Source organism: Cebus imitator, unplaced genomic scaffold (genome assembly GCF_001604975.1).
Source record: "Cebus imitator isolate Cc_AM_T3 unplaced genomic scaffold, Cebus_imitator-1.0 Scaffold174, whole genome shotgun sequence".
Lineage (NCBI taxonomy): Eukaryota > Metazoa > Chordata > Mammalia > Primates > Cebidae > Cebus > Cebus imitator.
Window position 1 is genome coordinate 1,061,368 of NW_016107489.1, and position 27,135 is coordinate 1,088,502.

Below are 27,135 nucleotides of genomic sequence, written 5' to 3' on the forward strand. Positions count from 1 at the left end.
AGGATTTCAACCCAGGCTATCGGGACCTGAGTCCACATTCTATGAGAACTTCCCATACCTTTCAAATGAGTACGCTGAGTCCCTGGGGAATATGAGGTTTGGGATGATTTTTTTATCCAATATCTCCCAATATTGATGGCCAAGTTTTGGGGATTTGAACCTGGATGTTCACAATTCCAATCTTCAATCTCATTGGCTCTATGCACCACTAAGATGTGTGCCCCTACATTTATTTCTCATGATCAAATATCAAGGAGTTTCAAGCACTACAACCCTTAATAGTCTTTGGTAAACCATAGCTGCTAAGATCCTCTTTCATTTAACCAAAAGTATTGTGGTTATATTTACATATTTGAATGGTGTTATTGATAATCTTTGATGATATTTTTAGTGTTTAACTGATGTGACTTTATTTGACTTCAGTGCCCTGCTTCCATTTAAAAAAAAAGTCACCCAACAGGATGGCATTTGGAAAACAATTCCACACCAGTGGTTGCATTAATTGCTACTTTGAATGTTCCTGCTGTGAACTGAATGGAGCCACTTTGGATCTATTTCTTAGAAATAGCCATTTTTATTACCTCTGCTCTTGGATGCACAGTTTTGAGATCTTCAGAGGGAAATATCTTCACTAATCACTTTCTCTTTTCTGTTTTCTTTCCATAAGTAATCCTTTTCATTGTTATGACGATTTTTAATATTCTCAGATTTAATTTATGAAGGATAGGGGATGTTGTAACATGATCTTGCCTCTCCTTCTTTCAACATTTAGCATTCTGTTAACCCCCCAAGTGTAACATTTTGAATATCATGTTTAATTCAAATATGATCCATTATTTTATTAAAGTTGAGTTTTTTCTTTATATATGTGTAGAATTTGCAAAGGCTTTATGAAAATGGCTTTTATGATATGCAAGTAAGAATTTCTTTTAGTATCAGTCATTTCTTCAGTGAGTGTTTTTGAAGAAAGCAGGATAAAATATAGTATGATGAATAATGCTTGTTAGCAGTTGTCAGCTACACTATGCCTGTTAGAAAACAAATTCTAAAACAATTCAGATTAAATAATGCTTTTTGTGCTCCACTTTCTTTCTTTCTTTTTTGCAATAAGTTTATTTGATGTATTTGATGATCAGCGATTAGTTCTTATCCACATTGACTGTCTGTAGATTTTTGAAAGTGGTAACAGGTACATAGGTAACCAAAGTATAGAGCTTATTTGGTGAATCTTCATCCTCATTACATTTTCTGGACGACTGCACATGGATTTGGTACGAGACATTCCTTATTCCTTTGGTACGAGACATTCCTTATTCCTTTGGCCCAGATAGCTTTGTTGAGCCTGGTATCAATGCGCACATCTGGAGTTCCCATCTCCTTCATGGCAAATTTCCGAATCTCTTTGAGTGCCCGAGGGGCACGCTTCTTGAAGCCCACTCCATGGATGCACTTGTGAATGTTGATGGTGTATTCTCGGGTCACCACCTTGTTGATAGCAGAACAGCCCTTTTTCTTCTCGCCACCCTTCTTTGCAGGAGCCATTCTGCCGGGTCCTTGTACTCCACTTTCTTAAAATCACGTATCTAGTTGTCCTGAACAGTTTGAAAGTCGTGTCTTCTCTATTTTTCCTGCTTGACCCTTGACTGACCCCAGGTTAATAAAATTCAAGTAAATAAATTATCTGCAGCTCTTGAAGTCAATTAACAAACAAATACTCATTTGCCCCTTGGTATTAAAAAATACTTATTTGCACAGTCCTATTAACATACTGTGCTGGGACTTACTGTTATGCATGGATGCAGAAATGATCCAGCTATGGTCCCCGTCCTAGGGAAGATGAGCTATAGATTGGAAAAAAAGAAACATACACAAGTATGGCAAACACTTAGCAAACTCTATACTGCTTGAAAGTATAAACAATATGCCAGTTTTTCCCTCTTATTTATTCTGCCTTGCCCAGACCCTCCCTCTTTGCTTATTTGCTGAATCCTAACATTCTTGAGCTCTGTAATCATGCCTGATTGCAAACCACCTGGTATATTGTTCATTCGCTGAGCCCTGTTCTCCAAAATTAGAATGAAATACACCTGGTTTGATTACATTCTTAAGAAGCACATGTGAATGTCCATAGTGTCCTTCTACCACCTCCCCCAACCCCTGCAAAAGCCTTAAAGAAACTGTTCTTATTTTTAATGCTTCTATTAAAATAATAAAAATGGAGTATTTAAGAACATGGTTTTTAGATCCAGGTTTCCTTGTTTCAAATCCCTGCACTGCCATTTACTAGCTGTGGAACTCTGAGCAAGTTACTTAAACCTTGTGTGCTTTAGTTTCCTCATCTATAAAATGAGAATGATAGTGCCTGTCTCATAGAGTTGTTATGAGGATTGAGTAAATATTTTTGAATAACTGTATTACCTAAGTTTTTTTTTAACGAATATAATGTGACAATTCATTAAAAAAGTTATTATGGGGTACATACAATTCTTTGGAACCTCTCACATAATTGGCCAACTCTTTCATCTCATTCTCTGCCTCTGATTTTGACCTGTACTGGGACTATTTTGAACAACTTTGTAATCACATGCTCCACAATATCAGCATGGATGGGCAAGCACATTTCTGCCCTAATATAGCAACCTCGAGTTTCACTGTCACTGAGCAGTACTTTTGGAAGGTGACTCTGATTTAAGCAGTTGATCTTACCAGAGATACTAGGATTACTGCCATTTGATTGTTGAGTCATTAACTTGAAAAGCATCTATCCAAGAGTGTCTGCTTTGATGTCTACTCAAGACAGCATCCTCTGTGGAGAAAGGGCAATGGTCTCTAATTAGTGTAATGAACTTCTGTCTTCCTAAAGCACCAGTTCTGCTTTTGGAAATAAATCAATGTCCAGCATCACTATTTGTTGCTCAATTATATAGATACTTCAGTGTGTTCCTCTGCATTTACGAACTATTTAATGGAGGCAAGTACATTCAAACAGCAGAAGATGTCTTAATTTTGCATTTATGATTAACATTGTATGTACTTTAAAGTGTATTGCCTATTTGTGTTTTCATGCCACACCTATTTATTGTTTATTTAATTTAATCACTGGTTGAGCAAAGAGCATGTCTTTCTGAGCTTTTTTTTTTTTCTTTTAAAGAAACTGGACAGTAACTTTGAGTAATTAGAAGACATAATCTCAGCAATCCATAAATGTATTCATTTAAGAGTTGCCTCACAGTATGCTGGGAAACTGGGATGTGATGCTGAACACGGCCTATTCAGTACTCATAAATGAGCAATTGCAACATAGTGTGATGAATATATGTTATATGAATATGATGTGTTCGAGGATTTTATACATTTCCATTATTGGTTCAGTAAATATTTCACAAGTCTGTGAAGTAATCCATCTTAGATAATAAAAAGATAAAGTAGGTTGGTTGGGATTTTATTTTTTAACACATCGGTTACAGTAGACAAGTGTCAGGTATAACATGGGCACAATTGAATTTAAGTCAAACTATTAAACATCTTAGAGTGCTAAGTGAGACAAAATACCATTTAGTTATCAAACCCGGATATAGTCTTATTGTGATAAAATATAAACATAATATAAAATTTGCCATTTTAATAACGTTTAAGTGTAGAATTATTGGCATTAAATACATTTTCAATGTTGTACAACTATCGACACTATCCATTTCTAGAATTTTCAGTATATCAAATGAAAATTATATGCCCATCTGAATATTTAACATTAATGAAAAAATTTTCAGACCTCCCCCATTTGAACTTGCCATAAAATGTGCAGGCAAATTTACAATAGTTCCATCTACCTGTTACAGTTATTCTGAGAATGTTTCAGAAATACTTATAAATCCTTCAACTTCCATGATTACTTTGATAAGATTTTATAACAAGAAAGCAGGAGAAGTGACTTTGGATAGGTCTGGAGTCATGATGTTAAGCATTTTGTTGCAAGTAATTCAATTTAATTCCAACTAAGTACCTTTAGCTTTACTAAGATTAGTAATTAAATATTTAGTTGTGTAGTAAATTAGCTATGCCATGTGGTCATTGGAAAGTAGGTACTCCATTTACTGAAACATAAATGTTTTACAAGGTATTGTAATATAACTAGTAAATTAATAATGGCGATTTAGTCTTCAGGTAATTAAACTCTTCCTTAGCATTTATTAATTTGAGGGTCTAAACTAAAACAACTTTGATTGCGATAAGTGTTGTGATGATTTAGCTATGCCAAACAAGAATAAAATTGGAAAAATGGAATGTTTGTAACTAATTATAAAGATAAAAAGTGAGTTTCCAACTGTCTTTATAAATGTTGATTCGCAAATCTAAACCAGAATTAAATATGCATTAAGGAGAGAGACTTTATGGTCAACTTCATACCCTTATTCGGTCAGAACATTTTTTTTAACGAGGATTGACAACCTTGCTATACCTTACAATCAAATAAATTTTAAAGAGCATCATCAGTGTGCCCCAAACTGCAGTAGGCTATTAAAACAGCATAATTAAGTTATCTGAGGCTCAGTTTTGTTGTTATTGTTTTTTCCTAATCTGTAAAATAGGGATACTAGAGGTAAATCATGAGCATAACAGTGCTGTATACAGTAAGTGCTCCAGATTCAATTCATTTATTCATTCACTAAAATAAACAGTAATTAGAATTAATGACATATGCATAATCTATTCTCATTTAAGTATCTAAAAATAAAAGAGACATAATTTGCCAAAGTACCTTCCTCAACTCTGAAGAGTTCAGGCAAGTGAGGGAGAGAGATGTTTGAGTGGACGACCATATAGCATGGCAATTCATTTGTATTTTTCAAAGTTGCGCTTACAGAGATGCTGTAGATGCAACACAATTTGGAGGCATAACAGGAGAAGTGGACAGAAAGGAGTGGAGCCACAAGAAGCCTCGGAGAGGGGGTGATGCTTCAAGAATATTTAACATAAGAAGAAGTTTGACAGGCAGATGTGGTGAGGGAGTCATTCTGAGCAGAGAAAAAAGGGCCAGGCACAGATTCCTCAAAGGGCATGGCTTTTTCATGAAGCAGTAGGAGATTCATCTTAGTCTGAGCAGAGCAGGTACACAAGGGAATGGGAAGATGTGACTTTGAATAGGTCAGCTGGGGCTAGATGGTAAAAGGTTTGGTTTGTTATCTAAATAGTTTGAATTATTTGATGGAGGATGGAATAACAGTGTCACTGATGGGTTTTAAGGTGAAAGAGAGGTTGACATGATCAGATTCAGATTTTTGGAAAACTTACCTGGTAGCAGAATGTGGAGAGTGTATTAGAGATGAGCAAGAGTACAGACAAGGAGATGCTTCAGGAGATGGTTACAGTATTCTCAAGCTTCAGCGTACACGGAAATCACCTGGAGTTCTTGATGAAATACACATTGCTGCACTCTACCTGCAAGTTTCAGATTCAGAAGATCAGGAACAGGAAAGAATTTGCATTCTTAAGTTTACATGTACTGCTGCTGCTCTGGGACCCTGTTTTGAGATCCGCTGACATAAATAAATGATAAAAGTCTGTCTTAATCAGTTTGGGCTGCGGGATCAAACCACCATAAAGTGAGTAGCTTCAGCAATATTTATTTCTTCACAATTCTGGAAGCTAGAAAACCCAAGATCAAGGTGCAAGCAGATTCCATATGTGGTGAGAGCTCACTTCCTGGTTCGTAGATAGCTGTCTTCTCACTATAACCTCACAAGGTGGAAGGGGAAGGGAGTGTACTGGGAACTCTCTTATAAGAGTACCAATTGCATTCATGAGACTCCACCCTAAGGACTGCTGCGCCTCCTAATACCACTGCATTGAGGATTAGGTTTTTACAGATGAATATCAGGACATAAGCATTGGTCACTGAGCTCAGTCAGTGAAATACTAGTGGCGAATGAAATCTCATTAAAGGCCTGATTGATTGGAAGCACCCTCATGATACAGTTTTGCCTGCTGAAATTTTGCTGAAATAATATTTCCATGCCTTAGGCATTCGATGATGCTGGAGGGTGTTAGGTGAAATACAGTAACCAACTGTTTTCTTGAGTAAAAGTGTTATGTGGCTCCCAGTGACTGTTAATGCAGCGATAGCCTTAGGAATATTCTAAATCAGATTTCATTGTTTTTTTATTCAGATTGGGAGAAGAAAGGGACTTGCCTTTTCACAGAGCTGGTTATCTAAGCAGGTTGGTTTCTAACATAGGGTGCGGGTCCTGCAGTCTTGCCCGTCCCTTGTGCTTTCAGCTATATTATGGTCAAAGGAGAACCTGGATGAGTTTTACTTGTTTCACTGTTTCAGTTTTTTAAAAAGTAACCATATACTTTACTAAGAAAGTTTACATGATCATTTTCTTTTTGGTTGAACAAGACTTTTCTCATGCTTTCGTTTATTCCATGTCCTGTGTTTGCTTTTAAGGCAAACAACATCTGTGATTACCTTTCGTTGTAACGAAGTCTTCTCTTTCCTGTAGCCCCAGTGTTGTTCTAGTGAAATGGGTTTCATCTGCTGAGTGTAGGAAAAGGTTTTAATTGACATAATTAACTCTGGTGTGGTTATCTCAGATTTAAAAAGAAGCAGCTGATTCTTCCAGAATGTGAGGGTATTGCCTGATAGAACTAGCACGCTGTTTGTAATAATGAAGGTAGTTTGGGAAGAATTTTGTGCTCTTAATTAGGAGCAAGATGAGGTATCCTTTTTTCGGCAGGAAGCTCAGGACACAGGCTTGAAATTGCAATGAATAGGATTACCTTACACTTCAGGTGGTACTCTCATTAAAGGGGGCACAGAGCCTTCCCTACAAATCTGCACTAGTTTGGGGATGGGGGTCTTGTAGAGGGATATTTTGAAGAGATAATTTATGGTATAGTTTGGAAGACTTTCTTCCTTTCTGTATGTCTGTCCAGAAATAGAGTAATGATCATAAAATTATTACTCTATTTCTGGCATCTCTCAAATGTGTTTTTAATGGAAGGTCTTTTGAGGGTTATTTTGTATATGAGACAGTATGTTTAGGATGTTCTAAATGATGTCCAGAATAAATACATTTTACTTCTGTAAGCACTTGGTGTGATTGCCTAATATTACAGCTCATAAATGTTTATGAAGATAAAATGCTATTAGTCTATGTAATTTCTCCCAGGTATAAGGATAGATATTGAGAAGATATTATTGAATACAAAGACTGTTTTGAAAGCATGTATGGAACTTTGAATGCATTTTAATTTCAAAGTAAGAGCAGTTTTGAGTTAATTAAGCACCAGAGACCTTACCTGGGCCCACCAAATTGAGTAATATATAATCTCTCTCTATCTCTGTTTCCCTATTTCTCCCCTTTTTTTCTCCCTCTCCCTTTCTCTTTTCTGTTTTTTTTTTTCCCATATATTTACAAAACTTTGAGTTTTGTTTACCAAGCATTGTGTAAAGCATTAAGTATACCAGGTAGGAGAGAACATTTGGCTTCAAGGAGTTTACATCTGAATGTAAGAGGCAGGCAAGCAATTTATGTCTCCAAGTCAAACCAACAGTTTTGAATATACTAAAGAAGGAATACATTATTCAAATCTAAAAACAGAGAATATTCCAAGGAAAACATGGAAAATCAACTGAATATAAAGAAGAAAATGGATTTTGATAGGCAGAAGAGGATAGGACAGCATTCCAGGGTAAGAAAACACAGAAAGCAAAGGGTTAAGAGCATTTTAGGGAAGCTTAGTGTATTTATTCTAGGTTGAGAATAGGGTATAGAGGAGGGTACTAAGAGTTGCATCTAGAGAGGAAGGGTAGGACTAGATTGGGGAAAGCCTTGCATGAAGTAGTAAAGAGCTAGCACCTAATTCCATGAACAGAAGGTAGACATGGTATAACTAATTCAAAATCCACTGTGACAAGAAAATACAGTGTAATAATGGTTAAAAACATGGACTCCACTAGGATTTCAAACTCAGGCCTTTGCTTATTATTTAATTTTGAGTAAGTTATTTAACGACTCTGTACTTCATTGCTTTCATCCCTAAAAATAGTGATACCTCCTTCATGGTTTTGTTGTAAGGACTGAATTTAATGATGTATGTAAAGTCCTTCATGTATCATCCAGCTGTTATTCTGGACTAGTATTGTTTCTCTTTTTATCTCTTTTCCATCATCACTTCACATTAAGACTTTTAATCCCCTATCTATTCATAGATCTAAAGTAGAAAATAACTTTGCGTTCAGATCTTGTAAGTCTTACTATGTACTAGGATGTATGGAAAGTGTTAGCAACAGAGAGATGAATAAGAGCACAACACACAAATAAGAAATTGTGCTACCATGTGGTAGCACCATATGCAAACTCCTTTTAAAGTACTTTTGGAATATGAACCAATCACTACACTCTAAAAGCTTATGGTCAGAGAACACACTCACATTATCTTAAGATACAGTTATAAGAAACTTGGACGTGGAATTTGGCTCTCAACTCAGCATATTAATAGATAACAAGGAATTTATTTATATTACATGTAAAACAAGGGTATAATTTAGGATTAAGGGTTACTCTAAGAGTATAATTGGTTGAGGTATAGGGAGATAGGAAGTTCATTCCCAGGTGTTTTAGTGTACAACAGAAGTTCAGTTTTTTATGTTTCATCCATAAAGTCTTCTTGAATAAAGTGAGATTCTAATGTTGCTTAAAAGCCTGGAAAATAATACATAAAATGGTGGGGGGAAAAAACATGACTTCATGAATTTTGTCATTGTTTTGAAGAAGGCAGAGGCATCCAGTGAGAAATGAAGAGTTGAGGATAGGCTGTGAGATGGCATCTTAAAGAACTAAAGGGGCAAGGTGGGCAGAGAAGATGGGCATGGGTCAGGGTAGGATATGTATTTGTGGTACCCTAGCAAATGGCTGTAGACTCTGAGGAAGTTATCAAGAGCCTTGGATTTTCAAACTGACCTGTAAGGCAAATAGATGATTGTACTGGAGAGAAAGGAAAGTACTGATGAGGGACTATATATGATTTAAAGAAGGCTGTGAAAGTTGGGAAAGAGATGAACTTCAGTAGAAGGAGAAAGGGAAGGGAATTAGCATGTATTGAGCATTCACTATATACCAGGCGTAATGCTAGCTGCTTTCCATGTCTTGTCTCATTTCAACCTCACATTAATTCTGTGGACAGATACTATTGGCACTATTTTAGAGGAGGGGAAACTGAATTTAATTTAAAATGACTTTCAAGATCATATAGTAAGTGTGAATTAGGAAATCCAAGAAAAATATACACAATCAGAAAGCCTAAATTCAGTGTTTTCACTAAACCACATCATATCTTCATTCATCTGTTTATTCAGTAACTAATCACAGAGCCCTTACTGTGTGCTGGACACTATGTTGCTGTCTTTACATTCTTGCTGTGCACCAACTAGCTGTCTAATCTTGGAAATCACATTTCTGTGACTGTTTTCTCACGTATTAAATAGGCTTTTGTGGCTACAAAATCAGTGTTGGTCAAATCCAAATTCATATTTCAATAATTATAAAGTAATTGCAATCCATTCTTTTCCATTCCCCAAGAAAACACAAAATTCAATATTTGGCATCGTTTTATTAGTTTCTTTCAGTTATTTCTGTTATTTACTGTAAGGGTTATGAAGACGATATTGGTTATAATAATGTTGATAACAACAACCTTTTATTGAGCACATATACTGTGTCAGGCTCTGTGTTCATGTAATGCTTTATATTATCTCATTGAATCTTCAGCAAAAGTGCTTGAGTTGGAAAAATTTGACTGTTTTATGTATATGGAAACTCAAGCTTCAGGAGCTTAAATGGCTTTGCTAAAATCACGCAGATAAGTGACAGACTAGGATCTCAAATTCCAAAATGTCTTATCACAAACCACATGTTTTTAATCATTAGGTAATACTGCCTTCTTATCTAACAGAATATGTTCTTTTGTCAGAGTAGTCAATAATTCAGGCCATTCTTGCTCCTAGTCTGTCTAAATTAGGGAAATTTCACTGTAATTTATGGTCTTTGGAGCTGGTTACCGTTGTTTTAAATGACTGCGCTTGAAGAAGACAATTTCATTTTGCTTAAGTGGGAAACAAACGAAAAAACCAGTTTTGCTGTATATCCATAGACATCCCAAAGCACACATCTCCTCAAACACTGATTTTCTAGGACAGAAAATGTGAGATTCAATTTCTTTTTGGCTAGAGAAATTCTTAACAAGCATTGAATGTTAATCTCTTTCTTTCTCTTTCTAAGTTACTCAGGAGTAATACTGTGGACTTTATTTTTGACAGGTATATTGGAGAGGCTAAAATAGAACAAAAGAGTATGAATATATGGTCATGAAGGGATATTAGTATCAAGGCTGGAGCACAAAGTAGAGAAGGGAGTTTTATCAGCCTTTTGATGTTTTAGGTTCCACACATTTACAATTTGAGATTAAAATCAAAGGAGAAAGAACTGGAGAGAGGCCAATGATTAGTTTACAAAAACCCAAAATAGTAATTAAAATTATTAGAGAAGGAAGAAAAAAATAACAGCAATGACAGCTAATATTTATTGACGGCTTATGATATGTGGCACCCTATGCAAAGCATTCAACATGTGATTAACTTACTTGATCCTTTCAAGGCGTATATGAAGTAGGTACTATTATCACTGCTATATAGATGAGAAAATGAGTTTGAGAGCAACAAAATGACCTGGACAAGCTCACACAGCTAGTGGAGACAGAAGTCCGTTTCTGTTTGGCCCAAGTGTTTTGCCTGCTGATTACCATCTTGGCTATCAAAAAGGTGAGTCAGAGCTGAGGGTGTGGGAGGAAGACCCAGGTGTTTCACTAGCCCTGGCCACACCTATGACACATCTCCACTTTGAAATCATGAATCCTAATTCTCATAATTGTGACAATGTGCATTCATTGATAATGAAAGAACTTAGCCTTTGGAGTCCGGCAGCTGTTTCATCTAGCTGCATAATCTTCCGAAAAATACTTTACTGAGGCATACTTCTATAAAATCGGGGAAAAATGAATATAAGATGAATAGAAATCTTTAGTGCCTTGTACTTAATTAATTTTCATAATGGTTCATAAAATATATTAATAATATCATGTGTTTAATGCAATAGTTGGTTCCCAGAAAGAATGCTCAATAAATGGTGTCTATAGACTATATTTTGCGTTGTGATTCTTATCAGCCTGTGAGTCTGGGAAAATTTGCAGGTGCAAGCAATGACATCCGTAGTTCTTCTACCCATAGAGAAAGGTCATCTGTTCTTACTAATAAGAATCACATTTCCAGGACAAGTTCTGGTATGTGACAATACCACAGTAAAGCTTCTTAGAATAACATCTTTATTAAATAAAAGCTGTTTGCCTTTAGGGGAATAATAGTGCACATTGCATAATCCTCTGCTTTGCATATTGAAATTTGGCTGCCAGACCTTGCTAAAGGAATTCAGGAAGTACCTTAAAGTGGAGAATGACCTTCACATTTTTATAAAATAAATGACTAATTTGGGGATGATTAATTCCACCTGTACTCTGTTTCCCAAACAGCTTTATCCATCCTGAGAAAGGTCTTTCACTTTCAAGGATAAATGATACATATTTTTAATAAAATTATGAACAATCAGGTATGTAATTTATATTTGCTATGCATAATAAAATACATAATTAAACATCATTCCATAATTAATTAAGGCATTAAAACCTGGAAGTGGCCAGAAGCTACTTTGCAGCAGCATCCTGAGTTGGGAGATTGTTTATAAACAGTCTCATAATATTAGGACAGTTTTTATTTCTGTTTTATTTTCTTCAAGTGTCTTTAGATAGATCAGTTCTGATTATATACTGCATTTGAATATGTGATTTAAACAGAGTGATCAAAGGATACTCACCTAAACTGTTCAGATAAAATCCAGATAGACAAACGTTCAATCCAAATATAACACTGACCCATTTCAAAACAAACTAGAATGGAATTTACTACATATATTAATAATATGGTACAAGTTTGTCCCTCAGGCAATTTGTGGATTGAATCCATGTAGTACAAAAATAGGAAATAAGCCATATATTTTATGGTTGTGCATCAATAGTGAAAATAGAAATTGCGGATTCACCTACCTGCCTGTAGATCTTGTCTTCTTTGATAAGCAAGTAGTTTATCACAATTCAGTTTAGTTAAGCTATCCTGAATACTTTTTTAATAATGATGATTATAATAAAATAACCATAAACATTTGCCAAGTACTATGTTAATTAATTTAGATATACTCATTTAATCTTCACAATAGTCCTGTAAGGTTAATATTGTAATTCTTGTATTACAGATGAGGAAACTGAGCAGTTAAGTGAATGTATACAATACTATGATCTATTTTATAGATTAAAATATGAAAAATTGAAGAACACAGTAGAAACTGCATATAATTGGTTTCTGCATATGTAAGAGTTGGGTGTTTTCTCAAACTGACTTGGGTTTGCCTTTGAAGTTTATGTTGCTGTCATGATAAAAAGAAGTCAGCAAGGCCAGGCGCAGTGGCTCAGGCCTGTAATCCCAGCACTTTAGGAAGCCGAGGCAGGCGGGTCATGAGGTCAAGAGATCAAGACCATCCTGGCCAACATGGTGAAACCCCATCTCTACTAAAAATAAAAAAATTAGCTGGGCATGGTGGTGCACACCTGTAGTCCCAGCTACTTGGAAGGCTGAGGCAGGAGAATCGCTTGAACCCAGGAGGCAGAGGTTGTAGTGAGCCAAGGTCATGCCACTCCACTCCAGCCTGGGCGAGAGAGTGAGACTCCATCAAAAAACAAAACAACAACAAAAAAAACTTAGCATATGACAGATGTCCTTTACCCTTGAATGAAATTGAAGGTTCCCAGCCAGCTTCAGCTAGTTTCCTCCTGGAGGAGTCAGAATGTTTGAATTGATAATTATACTAAAAAAAAAAAAAAATCTGCATTACCATATCTGTCAGGGAGAAGAATGGATAAGTGTGGAGGAAAGGTTCACTGAGTTGCCCTCATCAGAGATAATCATATTCCTTATTTTCGAGTAATACCCAATTTGATAGCTGATGTCAGCAGGTGATTGAGTGTGTTCTGAGAACCTGTGACTGAACTCTGTAGGGAGTGTACTAAGTATGAAAGGACCTCAAAACAAAAAGCAATCTGGGAACAGGTATGTTCGAGATTTGGCTATATCTATTTCATATTCCCATGAATGCTTCATGTGTCTTGCAGGTGAGTTTACAGTGAGGCACATCACATTTTTGGATCTCTTTGGTATCTACACTGTGCTACCACAAAACTGCTGTCTCTATATTTTCACCTCTCAAGGCTGCGTGGCATTTTTCAAATGCAACAGCAACTCAAATATCTTCTGCTTTGGCTTATGCCTCCTCTTTCCTTGGGAAGGTCTTTATTATTTCTTTTCTTTTCTTCCTTCCTTCCTTCCTTCCTTCCTTCCTTCCTTCCTTCCCTCCCTCCCTCCCTCCTTCCCTCCTTCCCTCCTTCCTTTTCTTTCTTTCTTTATTTCTTTATTGCATTTTAGGTTTTGGGATACATGTGAAGAACATGCAAGATTGTTGCATAGGTACACACATGGCAGCATGATTTGCTGCCTTCCTCCCCAATTTTTCCTTAAAACCCAAGCCATATACCACCTTTAAACTGTTAGTACAATTTACTCCGTGCTTTCTGCTGCTCTTTCATATCAGCAGATTCAGGTAGAGGCATGATGGTTTAATCATGAAACATACAGATAAGGAGAGATAGAGGACTAGACTAGACCTATGTGGGTTCTGCATGTAGGAGTAGATCCAGGCTGAGACATCTGACAGCAAGAAATAGATCCAGTGAATGAGACAGTGGTTTCTGAGCCTATGAGCCTGACTTGGACATTCATTCATCATTGTTCAATGTTAGGCATTGTGTCAGTTAGTAGGATTGAAAGACTTGTCTTTAGACTTCAAATTATCTATACCAGAAGACATGCATACTAAGGAATATGTAATAGCAGGTGTCATTGTTACCAAGATGAATCAGTGGGTTTTCCATTGGGTTTTTAGATAGTAACTGGAGGAATCTTAGAGGAGTATAAATTCCAGGAAGTTACCTTAGAGGTTTCTGGTCAATCCCAGGTGCTGGGCTATGACCTGCAGTCCTTAGGACAGAGGCCACTAGAGTAATCCAAGGTAAAACTCTATTCTGGGAACTGGAATGTAGCAGAATGAGGAAAAGTTAAAGCTCAAAACCATGGGGTCTTAAGGCAAATGCTTAGGTTGGCACCAGAGTAAACTGGGAACAGCCAGTTCGGAAGGCTGGCTGGTACTCAGCTCCCTCACTTAGGGCCTGTGACAGCTTACAGTACTGTTTACTTTATGTCCATATTGGCTGGGATCTATCTTTTTGTACCCTCTGTCACTTAGTAGGTATGTTACGTTGGACAAACCTCTTAACCTCACCGAGTCTAGGTTGCTTCATCTAAAATGGAGATTAATAATAATTACTTCTTCAGGTTGTTCTAAGTGAACAAACACTTGGTTCATTACACAGTGTCTCTTGCATAGTAGGGTTTCAACTTTTGCTGATATCATCATCACATTCTCATAATCATCACCATCATCTTCACTATTGCCATTGTCAATATTGTTAGCTGTTATGGGACAGACTTTAGCTGAGCCCAGCTACAGGGTGCTAAAGATTGCAGATGTAGGAGCATGAGTTCACACATTCTTCCATTATGGCATTTCCATCTAATCTTTATGTCAATTGTGTGTAACTTGCACTCCTCTGTCATATTAGATAATAAAGTAAAGCATATAGTATTTGGCATAATCAGGGTATGCTGAACAAAAGAACAACTCAGTTAGAAAAGAAATCTAAAATGTCCCCAAAATCTATAGCAATAGTCTATGGTTTGTTCATTTTTATTTTCTAGGGTTTGTAAGCTTAAGTAAAGGAAATAGTAAGCAATAACTGTGGCATAATAATGATACTTTAAATGTGATTCTATGTGTTGTGTAACATTATGATACTGTATTTGCTTTGTTTAGGACTACTGGACACGATCTTATGTTCTCTGCACCCCACAAAATGAAAATGTGTTTCATTCTATTAAACAATGATTGAACCCTAGCTCACTATCATTCACCTCTTATTTATTTCATCTACATTAATCCAAGTGTAATTTAGGCAAAAAAGTATATCACAGATGTCCTCTAAGAAATTATCTTGAATAGTAACAGAGTCATTTTCCATTTTCTCGTTATGGTTAATTAAATCAGTGTACAACTAAGATGTATGTGGTCCATTGATTTCAATTTTACTTGTCATAAATGTTGCTGCCCGTTAGTGGTAGTTTTCTAGCTCTAGTAATCACAAGTAGGAAGGCATCAGCCTACCTTGTTATTTTCTGAAAAGGTAATGTATGTCCACAGTGCCAGCAAATTTGTATTCATAAACATCAGCATATAAGGAGCTGTTGTGTCAGTAACACTGAAAATGTGATAAATATTAATTTCTACACTGGTATTTTGTCAAGGATTTTTAGAATCAGCACTTCATGTTTTTGTTCTTGCCCTTGGAGTCTTCTAAATGATAGAAGTAAAATTCTGCAGCCTTTAGCAGTATGCGTGTTTGTCCACATGGTGAAATTCTACCTCTCATTACTGAAAAGCTGTGTTTTCTGCCTTTTCACTGCATAACTCTGGTTTGTTTAGATGTATGGAGAAGTCTATGTGGTTTTATCTGATTTTATTTTTAGAAATCAGCAGTCAGTGTTTTTAAATCACAATGAACAGGAAAATGGTATTCTATATAAAAACCAATAGGTAACAATATTCTAAGAACATTAGCATAGTATGCATAAGCTCTCAAAAATTTTTGAAGTTTATGTGATTTTTAGAAGTGATTGTTTATATAGTACACTCATTATTAGGTGTTTTCTATGTTTTTTTTTTTCTTTTCTTGGAATAAGTCACTGAAGAGGCTGTCTAAATTGACTGATGTCTTTCTAGTCACAAGGCTTTCACCTCTCATACAAGCACCTCTATTGGTCTTGGAAGGAATTGTGCTATATTTCAAATATCTGTGCATATTTGAAAATGAAGATGGAAATGCTCATGGGGAATGGGGTTGAAGCCATGAGCTCCACAGTGCGAGCCCTGAGTTTTAATCCTTGATCCATCATGCCTAACCAGATATCTGACTTGGAGTGAGTCATTTAATCACTCTGAGCCACTTGGATGAGTCATTTAACCTCTCTTGGCCTCATTTTCTCCATTGCCAAGTAGAGATAACAATACCCACTTCACATGTTTGTTGTTAAGATTACCAGAAGCAACATGTGAGAGTGCTCAGCCATCAGGGTTCAGTAAATGATTAGTTCTTCTTGCCTAGGAGTAACCAATCTTGGCTTTGTCATTCACGTACTGTACAATATTTCTGTTTCTATTTATTTTTTCTCCAAAAGTATGACATTACATTGAATAGCCCCTTGAGTCAATATGAGTTCTGAAAGTCACATTTCTAATCTCCATCTCAAGAAGGGAGAGATTAGAAGCTGCTCGTATGGTCTGTGCTCTGCCTTTGCCTCTCTGGCCTTCCTGGTGAAGGGAGGGAAGAATTGTGCTACATTTGTAATATACAAATGAGCCATTTCAGATAATCAGAAAAAAATATACTTGCACTAAAACTAAATTAAACATATTTATCTGGAATGATTCAGAGAGCAATTTGGCGACATGGTCACAATGCTAGCACTGATAAGGTAGTGAGAAGAGAAAAAAACTTTGAGATTCTTTCCTCCCTACCCACTAAGTAACGCAGAAGCAATCAGTTTACATAAACCTCATTGTCTTTATATTTAAAATGAAACAAAGATTTTTAACTTGTTGTAAGGATTAAGTGTGATACATGTAGAAAGTATTGTATTATATGTATGCAACGTGTATGTATTTAAGGAATGTTAATTTTCTTTTTTTATTATCATATTACTTTCCCTAATACTGGCTTTCATCATTTCCCTGCTGACAATATGACTCCTACTTGACAGAAGCCTTCAAACAAAAAGCCACACAAAAGTTTAGAACCCACTCTTGCTACTGATTAGGGTTTTGCATGCTGTTGGTAGGGAGATCCTGTGGAGAAAAAGAGAACCACTGGCATAAAGGGCCCTTCTAAGTCCTGAAGTGAATGTGATTCATCCTAATTGCTAAATGGCTGGTCTGTTAATCATGCATTCTGCTTAGTACTCTGGTTTGCAGAGCAGAATAGAGAAGCACCCAGGGCAGAATCATGGTGATATAAAAGAGGAAAGCTTTCTGGTGGGGGGTGGGGGGGGGAGTGCAAGGAATTCAATATCGCTAGAACATAATGTGCAAGGAAAGGAAAAGCAGCAGATGAGGCTTGAGCAGTAAACAGCGGCCAGATCATTGAAGGCCTTTGTAAATGGTGAGTCATCAGAGGATTTTAAACTTTAGAGTGACGTGATCAGATTAGCAGCAAGATCATTCTGTCAGCAGTGTGGAGGATGAATTGAAGGAAGGTGAGACTGTAGATGCAAGATGAGCAAGGGCCTTGCTGTAGACATCTACAGAGAAAGAGGTGGCCCTGAACTAAGATGGCAGCACAGGGGAAAATGCTGAGTTGTAAAATATTTTAGGTATTGAAATTGAGAGACTTGGTGACTGCCTGTATGTAAGTGATTAAAGAGTAGTGGCTTCCAGGGTGATTCTCAAGATTTTATCATTGCTCATTAGGTCCCAGCTACCTATGCAATTGCAGATGTCCTTACTTCCATGAAGCTCTTGCTAGTCCAACTTGGTAGGAATAAGTCACTTCTGCAATCATTTCATTGCATTCTTATCTATATCATTTCTACCTTGAACTATAATTATTTGTACACGCAGCTATAATGCCTGATTGACTTTAAGCTCATCAAGATGAAGACCTTGTTTAATGCACCCCTGAGTCCCCAACAAGGGACTGGTTAATTGTCTTGAATAACGTGTGAGTTGTCATTTCCCTAGACAAACATATTGGGCATATGTTCCATTTCTTCTTCTACACCACAGATTACATTATTCTTTATAAACACATTGGTCTCAGGCATATCTCCTTAGGAATGCCTATTCCTTCTGCCCCAATGGTTGATTCATTAATAACTAATTTCTGTTTTATTTCCTTCTTTTAATTGGTTGATTTCTCTGAATCCCTAGGTCATCTTTTCCAAGCTTATTCCAAACTGAAGAAAAATTGTAAAATATTGTTCTATCTGTGATAAATTAAAGCTGTTGTCTCCTCCTAGTTCTTCGCATACATCTATGTCCTTGAAAAAGGATAATCTAGTAGGATCTGTTTAACTTGTAAAGGTGCTGCCTATAGGTTGGTACTCTCATTTCTTCAAGATGCCTACAAGTGATTCCGTGATCATGTTTTGCAGTACTCTCTAATTTGTAAGTAGGACACCGGGCGTGGTGGCTCACACCTGTAATCCCAGCACTTTGGAGGCCTAGGCGGGCAGATCACCTGAGGTCGGGAGTTCGAGACCAGCCTGACCAACATGGAAAAGCCTCGACTCTACTAAAAATATAAAATTAGCCAGGCGTGGTGGTACACGCCTGTAATCCCAGCTACTTGAGAGGCTGAGGCTGGAGAATTGCTTGAACCCAGGAGGCAGAGGTTGCAGTGAGCAGAGATGATGCTGTGGCATTCCAGCCTGGGCAACAAGATTGAAACTCCATCTCAAAAGAAAAAAAAAAGTAGGTCTACAGTGATGACAGAATGTAGTGAAAGGACAGTTCTGGACTGTGACCCAAGAAGCCTGGGCTCTGTATGTCATTCTGCCACAGGCTCTCTGTGCAGCTTTGGAAAAGTCACTTTACCTTTTGAGTTTCAATGCCTTATCTGTGAAATGAGAGTTTTAGACTAGCATTTCAAATAAAGATCCCTGTATCCAAATGCTATGTGTTAAAGTGGACAAATCCAGTGACATCCTCAAGACCCTCTTTTTTTAAAAAAAGTAAAATAAAGTGTCAGCAGTTCTATCAGAACAGGGTAGGAAGCCAGGTAGGTCCAGGATCTAAAAATAGAAAGAAGCAGTAACAAAAACATAACCTGACCTAGGTCCAGAGGTTCTTGGGAAGCAGGCCAGGGGAACAGGCAAAGAATGAAATCCAAAAGGATGGACTTGGAGAGCAGGTGGTCATCCAAACAGTCAGATGGCATGGGGGATGGGAGAGAGAGTGGCCACAGCAGGCAGGCAGTGAAAGGCAATGAAAGAACCCAGGAGCATGTAATGCTCAGAAGTCAGAATCATGGAAGTCTGTCAGGCATTAGCAGGGCCCTGGCCACCTGCCTGGGTTCATGGGCAGGGCAGAGATTAAAAAGAGAGAAATGAGAGGGGTGGGGGAAACAAAAGCAAGATGGACTTCCAGGTTTGGAGAGCCTGACATATTAGGCAGGTCTCCAAAAGAGAGGTTCAGGCAGAGAGAAGCAAGACAGAAGGCGAGTTCTCAGAACTGGGGCACCAGGTGGGGGCTGGGGTGCAGAAGCCCAGTTATGATAATTGGGACAAAAGGTCAGAGCTTGACTAATGGAAGATAGGTTAATGATGAGACCTGAAGTTTTAGAATTTGGGTCACTTTAAGGTTTCTTCTAATTCACAGCTTTTAGGAAGCAGTGATTTCTCCTATCTGTCAGCTGCCCATCTTCGACAACTGACTGACAGCCTCCCTTTCCTCTCTCACCCTCCCCTTATTCTCATTGCCTCTGTCCTTGTCAATTTCATTAAGAGCTTACCAAGTTCAAAGTATGAATGAATAAGGAATGTACTCTAGAAGTTTATTGAAAAACAGGGAAATGGATAGTCACAATACAATGGAATAAATGCAACAGAGGGGTACGTAAAAAACACAGAACAGAGGAGCAAGAATTTCGCTCCCTCCGGGAGTGAGGAAGGCAGGCCAAGCGGAAGCATTCTTTGAGCAGAGCCTTAAAGGGAAGGTAGGTTGGATGTGGGGTGGCTCATGCCTGTAATCCTAGAACTTTGGGAAGCCAAGGTGAGCAGATTGCTTTAGCCCAGGAGTGCAAAACCAGCCTGGCCAATATGGTGAAACCCCGTCTCCACAAATAAAATAAAAATACAAAAATTAATAGTATATGATGGTGTATACCTGTACTTGCAGCTACTCAGGAGGCTGAGGCAGGAGAATCATTTGAGCCCGGAAGGTCAAGGCTGCAGTAAGCCCTGTTCACGCCACAGCACTCCAGACGGGCCAACAGAGGGACAAAAACAAGAAAAACAACAACAAAAGGTCAGGTAGCAGTTTCCTAGGTAGACAGGCAAGGCAAGGTCAGACCGAGAAGAAAGATCTGTGTTTGTGGGTAGATATGGACTTAAGGAATGGACATATTCAGGAAATAAAAGGTTAAGTATGGTGACAGCTAGGACAGTAGGGGAAGTTGTCAGAGATCAATAAGCAAAATAATTGGGGAATTTTCAGAATTCAGGTAGCACCAGAGTTCATCGTAAAGAAGATGACACTCTTGACAGAAAAGAAGGGAAGATGGAAATATAGAGTGAATAATAACAGTGTGACCAAGAAGGGGGCCATTGCTCATGGTCTTGGCAAGAGATGGCAGAGATGGAACCAAGGTTATGGCAATGGAGATGAACAGGTACAGTCAGGTTTAAGGGAAAGGAGCAAGGGATCCTCAAATATGCAGCTGAACTAAGTTATAAGCAATTGCCAGAAGTCAAGGGCAGACAACTAGAAAATTGTGAATTGTGAATTGAGCCTTTATATATCACCTTCTTAGTGAGGCCTTCCCTGTGTACTTGTTCAATACCACTCCCACCATATTCCTAGTCCCCTTCTTTAGCTATTTTTTCCCCTTAGTGCTTTCTAGTCTCTATTTTATAATGTATTTCATTCATCTTGTTTATTGTCTGTCTCTTTCCACTAGAATGTAGCTCTGAGAAGCAAAGATTTTTGTCTTCTGAGATCATTGTTTTATCCTTTTATGCCTTGCCCTGAGAACACTTTCTAGCATTCAGTAGGTTAGATAGTAAATATGGAATGCATGAAATCAAAACACCAGCAGTCATGGACCAAAACTCATAGCAAGTCAAGACTTCCAATCATGCAATATTCTAGATGAAAGAAATCGTACAGAGAAGACTGTACCCTTTATTGTACAGGAGACAGAAGTGACTTGCCCAAGGTCATACATAGAGCATGTCAGGCAGAGATAACAGGAAGTAAAGAGTATGTGAATGTATGGGGCTTGGTCTTCCGGAGGCTGATTGTCATAGAGGAAAGGAAGTAAGGATGAAAATAGTAAGGTTGGCTGTGGAAAGATACTACAGATGCAAGGCAATCCTTTTATCACTAAACTGAAAATTGCTAACAGAAAACAAATACTTTGATCTCTTTTTGTAACTGAAAGATAATGAAATAATTGTTTCTTTTTTCCTTCAAGGACTGTTTTCATTAATTTTGTCCTTTGCTTGTCCCTAGTTATGAATTCTTCTCCCCCTTCTTCTTTATTACAAGACTAAAGAGGATATTCATTTCCTCTGAACCTACACGCTGTATATCAACACTGTGCCATTCTCATAATGTAATTATGTTCGTTTCCCTCCTTTTTTGTCCCTCAATAAACATCAGCAGTCAATAAATATTAGTCTGTTCGTCTATAAAATGTAAGTGCCAATGTTAGGTTATTTTTCATGTTTAGAAATGTTAAAATATTCTAAAAGACATGAGGATTTGGAAATTATATGTAAGGTTAGACTGTCCCTTATGTTTTACTAGTCTGTTTATTTGTACATTCTTTCCTTCCTTCATTTATTCTGTCGTTCAACACATATTTCCTTTGCACAGACTAAGTATAGAGGGTTGAGTTGTTGCAGGTACAAAAGTAAATCAGGGAGTTTACAGCATGGTGGGAAAGATAGGAAATAAGGCAAACACAAAACTTGCAGTCATCCTATACATAGATATCTAATGTATATTCTGCTTATTTAAATTATTGGACACATGTTTACATAACAGCTACTATAGATCTAGTGACTGTGTTAGGCACTGTGGGTTCAATAGGAAATAAGGCAGAGTTTCCATCCTTCCATACTAGTTGAGAAAACAAACATGTGACTGTGACATGTATTGCAATGAAAAAGTGGGAGTGCTAAATTTGTCTAGGGATTAAGGGAAGCTCTCTCAACTAGGTGTTATTTGAATTGAGTTTTGAAGGCTGAGTAGAAACGAACTAGGTAGGAAAAGGTGCAGCTAGGAAGGAGGTGTCTGGACAGAGGGGACAGCCTGGATGAAGGCCCTAAGACAAAAAGGACTTGTCTTATTAAAAGATGAATGCCTGAGAAGGTGAAAGCAGCAATTAGAAAGTGAGATGAGAGCAGCATGCAGAGATATATCATGCAGAATGTTCTAGGACAGCAAGGATAGACATCAAGATTTTTGCTCCTGTCCAGAACAATGGGAAGTCAATAAGGGTTATGAACACAGTAAAGCAATAATACAATTTGAAATGGGATGCTGGATTGGAGTGTGGCAAAAGTCGATGGAGTGGAAAAAGAAAGGATAAGAGTGATGTAAAAATATTAGATGCAAATTCAGAAGAGGAAGATTATCTTTTGTTAAAAATGTTGGAGTAGGATTAATGGAAGAGGTGGATTTGGACTTGGCTTTGAAAAGAAGGTAGGATTCCAGTTGCAGGAATAGGAACTGTGAGTTATCAAGATTATTTGAAACAGAATGCCAACATGTAGGAGGTCAGGGAGATGTGAAAGCAAAGGTGATGTATGGGAACAGCAAGTCAGTAATTCTGGCTGAAGTATAGGACAGACTTCTGAATCAAATGAGTGAGAAATACACTGAAGAGTAGATGTTAGAGTTGAAGGGTTTGGACATTGTACCATGTGAATTGGGTAAGCTAGTAGGAGTCATTGAAGGATTTTGAGCCCACAAGTGTATACTCATAGCTGGTTGTTTAGGGAGATGAATCAAGGAGCAACGTGTAACAGTGACTGAAAAGAATGGAGGTTAGAGGGAATAAGAACACTTGGTAGTCTAGCACAAAAGATTTGACTGGAGCCAATCATGGGTTGAATGAAGGTGGTGGGAGTGGGAATGTAAAGGGTACAAAAGATATAGAGATAAAGTCAACAGTAATAAGCAACTGACTGGCTGTCAGGGAATCTGGGGACAGTTTAAAGACTTTACAGCATTGTCAGTACTTCATTTTATTTTGTCTTTGGTACACATATTTAAGGCAGGATATGACTTTGATGCTCTGGAATACAGACTAATAACCACATGATATCTTGCCTACATGCCATGAATAGCTGTGTCACTACCACAGCAGTTTCTGAGTGACTCCCAAATGGACTGTGTTTTAAAGGTTAACGTACTAACAATTATCTCCATGTTCTATTAGCAATCAACGGAACCATCTGTTCCTACTGATAGAAGATATCTTGTGAAAAATGAACTGAGAATGGTGAAATATCATATATTAAAAAAAAACACACACACACACAGTCTGAGAACACTTTATACTGCTGCATATTCCAGCCAAAGAGAAAGAGAGAGAAAGTGAGAATTGGGCTGAGGAAATGGAATTCTTCCTTTTCTGTTATATAAAGCTTGTGCTATTAATACAACATATAAGATATATAATGAATTCCGTGAGCTAATTCTTTATTGCCAACATTTTTACATTTTTTGACATGAAGGACTAATCATGAAATGATTTGAATGGAAAAGCAGTGCCAGTAGTAGAAAAAGCCCTGGATTTGGACCACAAAGAGCAAAATTTGAATTTATTTCTGTTATTTGTCAGCAATATAATCTATGTTGCCACTTAATATCTCTCAGCCTTAAATTTCCCATCAAACCTAGAGACGAATCCTGACGCCAAACTTAATCATGCAACGACCTTGAACTTGTTCTTTGACAAAGCTGCCCTCCCTGTGGTAGAAGATTCAGAGGGATAAATAATATAGATACATTGTATTCCTCTTAAAATACTAGCCTATTAGTTAGGCTAATATTATGCCTCTTAGTTCTTCTGCCTACATAAAGCTTTTATTTCTTTTTATTCCTTCTTCCCCACAGTTTCAAAATTTCTTCTGATGGAAAATATTTTCAAGGTATTTAGTTTTTTGATTAAGCCCTTGGATTAGAGAGAGGCATGGCTTAGCTGAAAACTCCAATATACTATGCAAGAACAAGGCTACATTTCATTTTTGACATTAAAAGCATACTTCTTAGAAAAGTACAATTTAAGTTATTGAAATTCATATCAGCGTCTATACTTTATGAAAGTTCATCTGCTTCAAACATACCAAACATGCAAATAACAGATAGCTGCTGAAAAGATGACTCAGTTCTCATTAAAAGTGTATCTGTAGCCAGAGTATAGTAAAGTTATTTGGGGTCACCACCCAAAATAACCCTCTTGCTGGGTCCAGTGTACTTTTGTTTTCTGCCAGAATGGAGTTCTATAGATATTTACATTGAGTACTAAAATATTAATTAAGTGTACTAAAGAAATCCTCAATGAAGCTGATTTGAAAAATAGGGCCAAAAAAGAGTCATTTATTTAATGGCTATTTGTAGAGTACCTACCGCGTTAGGCACTCTGCTAAGCACTGAGTGAACAGAAGTAAGCAGTTTAGAACCAGTCCTTGTCCTTGTTGAAGAAACAGTTTAGGGGTAGGAGGTGGAGGGAGGACATTAAACAAATAATTTCAAAAATAAGTATATAATAATGAGCTGTGATAGGTGTATCATAATATTTTTCCATGCAAGAAAATTGCAGGGTGTTTTGAGTTCATGTGGTAGGAGAATCTGCAAGCTTCTGCCTTTGAAGAACTTACAGTCTTATTTAATATGCTATACATCTTCTATGGAGAAAGCTGGTCTATGTAGGTCTTTGCAGTTTTACCTGACAAGTAACTTGCTTGCTGACTTTAGGAAAGCTATTTAGTCTCTCCAGCGTTCAGTATTCTCAACCATAAAATGAAACAGAAATACTAACTTAGTAGGGCTATAATGAGGATTAAATGAAGGAATCAACCATGTGTTTGATACATGTTAAGTGCTCAATGAATGTTAACTATGTTGGCTGAAAGGAGAAGGAAGAGGAGGAGGAGGAGGTTGGTGATGGTGATGATGGCAATGATGATATGATGTTAATTTAGTAGACATGGTAGAGGCAACTTAGTAATTCAGAAAGAGAATTCTATATTCTTGATGTTAAGACTAATATTTGATATCTAGAAAACATAAACACACACACACAGAATGATAATCAAAATATTAGGGAAAAATCCTTAAACATACAGAAAAGCAACATCTAAATCTGCTGTCTAGTCTATTTTTTTGGCTGTGTGCTAATAGAATTGAATAATTTTAACAAGAAAGGAAAAGGCATCACTTGAGAGGAAGAAACTTAGTTTCCAATTCTGGTCCGCACTTTTGGTGATAAAGCAATTGTGATATTCAGGTGTTTAGATATCTATCAATAAAGAATTTGGTAAGAAGGATTTTCCTGTTAGAGTGGGCATAAGTGCCTAGGAAGACATATTGGAGAGAGAAACAAATTAGCACTGACACCTTGAAATAAGCAGGAAAATGGCAAAGTAAAAAGGGATCTAGATTTGAGCCAGCAGTCTTTGCTTCCAGTCTCGGCTTTACCTCTCCAGTGAGCTCTGTGGTCTTGTTAATCTTACTGTGCCTCTGTTTCTTCTTTTGTAGAATAGGAATGACATCTTACATATTTAACCGATAAATTACGTGTTTACTTTATGAAATATACCTAATTTGGGTAGACCTAACATATCAAGGGATGGTCAGTATTGAATGAGATGATACATATTAATGTTCTTTTGAAATTATAAAGCACTAGACAAACCTAAAATTATTGATCATCATCTTACTTTCATAACTCGGGGCTTATATTTTTACATTTAAATTTCCTGCCTTCGCAAGCCATTTATAAGCTCCTTGAGTGTGGAAAATATGCCATCTTTGTTTTAGTGTCCTTGCAATAGGTGAACACAGCAGAATTGTGAAACATGTATTGACTGAGCTGTTGAGGATATACCACTGTTGAAGAAATCAGACTTGCCTTTACAGGTAAGGAACAAAATATTTCTAGCAGTTGATATACTGACATACAGGGTAGGTAGCTTCAGTAGACATACATATAGCCAATCTTAGAGGGCCAGAGCTGTTGAACAAAGGTTTTGCATTTATTGATGAGACCAAAATTCCAGCACAGGCAAGCCATTTGGACTTTTGTAGAACTACAAAACAAAACAAAACAAAATAGTCCAATGAATTATGTTCATGGAACAAACTTTTACTGAGTGTCAAAATGCTATCATGGGCCAGGTGCAGGGCTCATGTCTATAATCCTGGCACTTTGGGAGGCTGAGGCAGGTGGATCATATGAGGGAAGGCATTTAAGATCAGCCTGGCCAACACGGTGAAACCCCATCTCTACTAAAAAATACAAAAATTAGCCAGGGGTGCATGCCTGTAATCCCAGCTACTTGGGAGGCTGAGGCAGGAGAGTCGCTTGAACCCAGGAGGCTGAGGTTGCAGTGAACCAAGATCACACCACTGCACTCCAGCCTGGGTGACAGAGCAGGACTCCTTCTTAAATAAATAAATGCCATCATGGCTCCTATCTCTAGGAGCTTACCATTTAGTGGAGGAGGAGAGAAACAAGCATATAATGCAATTTGAGACACTGAATGAAAGTGTCTACAAAGGGCTATGAAATTGAAAAGGAGCCCCCTGAAGAAGCCAGAGATGGCTTCTTAGGAGGGGCGCAGCTGACATATAAGAGTAGGAACGGCCGGGCACGGTGGCTCAAGCCTGTAATCCCAGCACTTTGGGAGGCCGAGGCGGGTGGATCACGAGGTCAAGAGATCGAGACCATCCTGGTCCACATGGTGAAACCCCGTCTCTACTAAAAATACAAAAAATTAGCTGGGCATGGTGGTGCGTGCCTGTAATCCCAGCTACTCAGGAGGCTGAGGCAGGAGAATTGCCTGAACCCGGGAGG

At 37.5% G+C, this 27,135-nt stretch overlaps 1 protein-coding gene and 1 pseudogene across 17 annotated transcripts in view; one reads left to right on the top strand and one right to left on the bottom strand.

Annotated features, from left to right (window-relative positions):
• The window catches only part of DLG2 (discs large MAGUK scaffold protein 2), a 1,831,252-nt gene that overhangs the window by 875,716 nt on the left and 928,401 nt on the right, over positions 1-27,135 (top strand). The gene's annotated exons all lie outside the window — the stretch shown is intronic.
• On the bottom strand, positions 1,109-1,572 carry LOC108315586 (annotated as a pseudogene).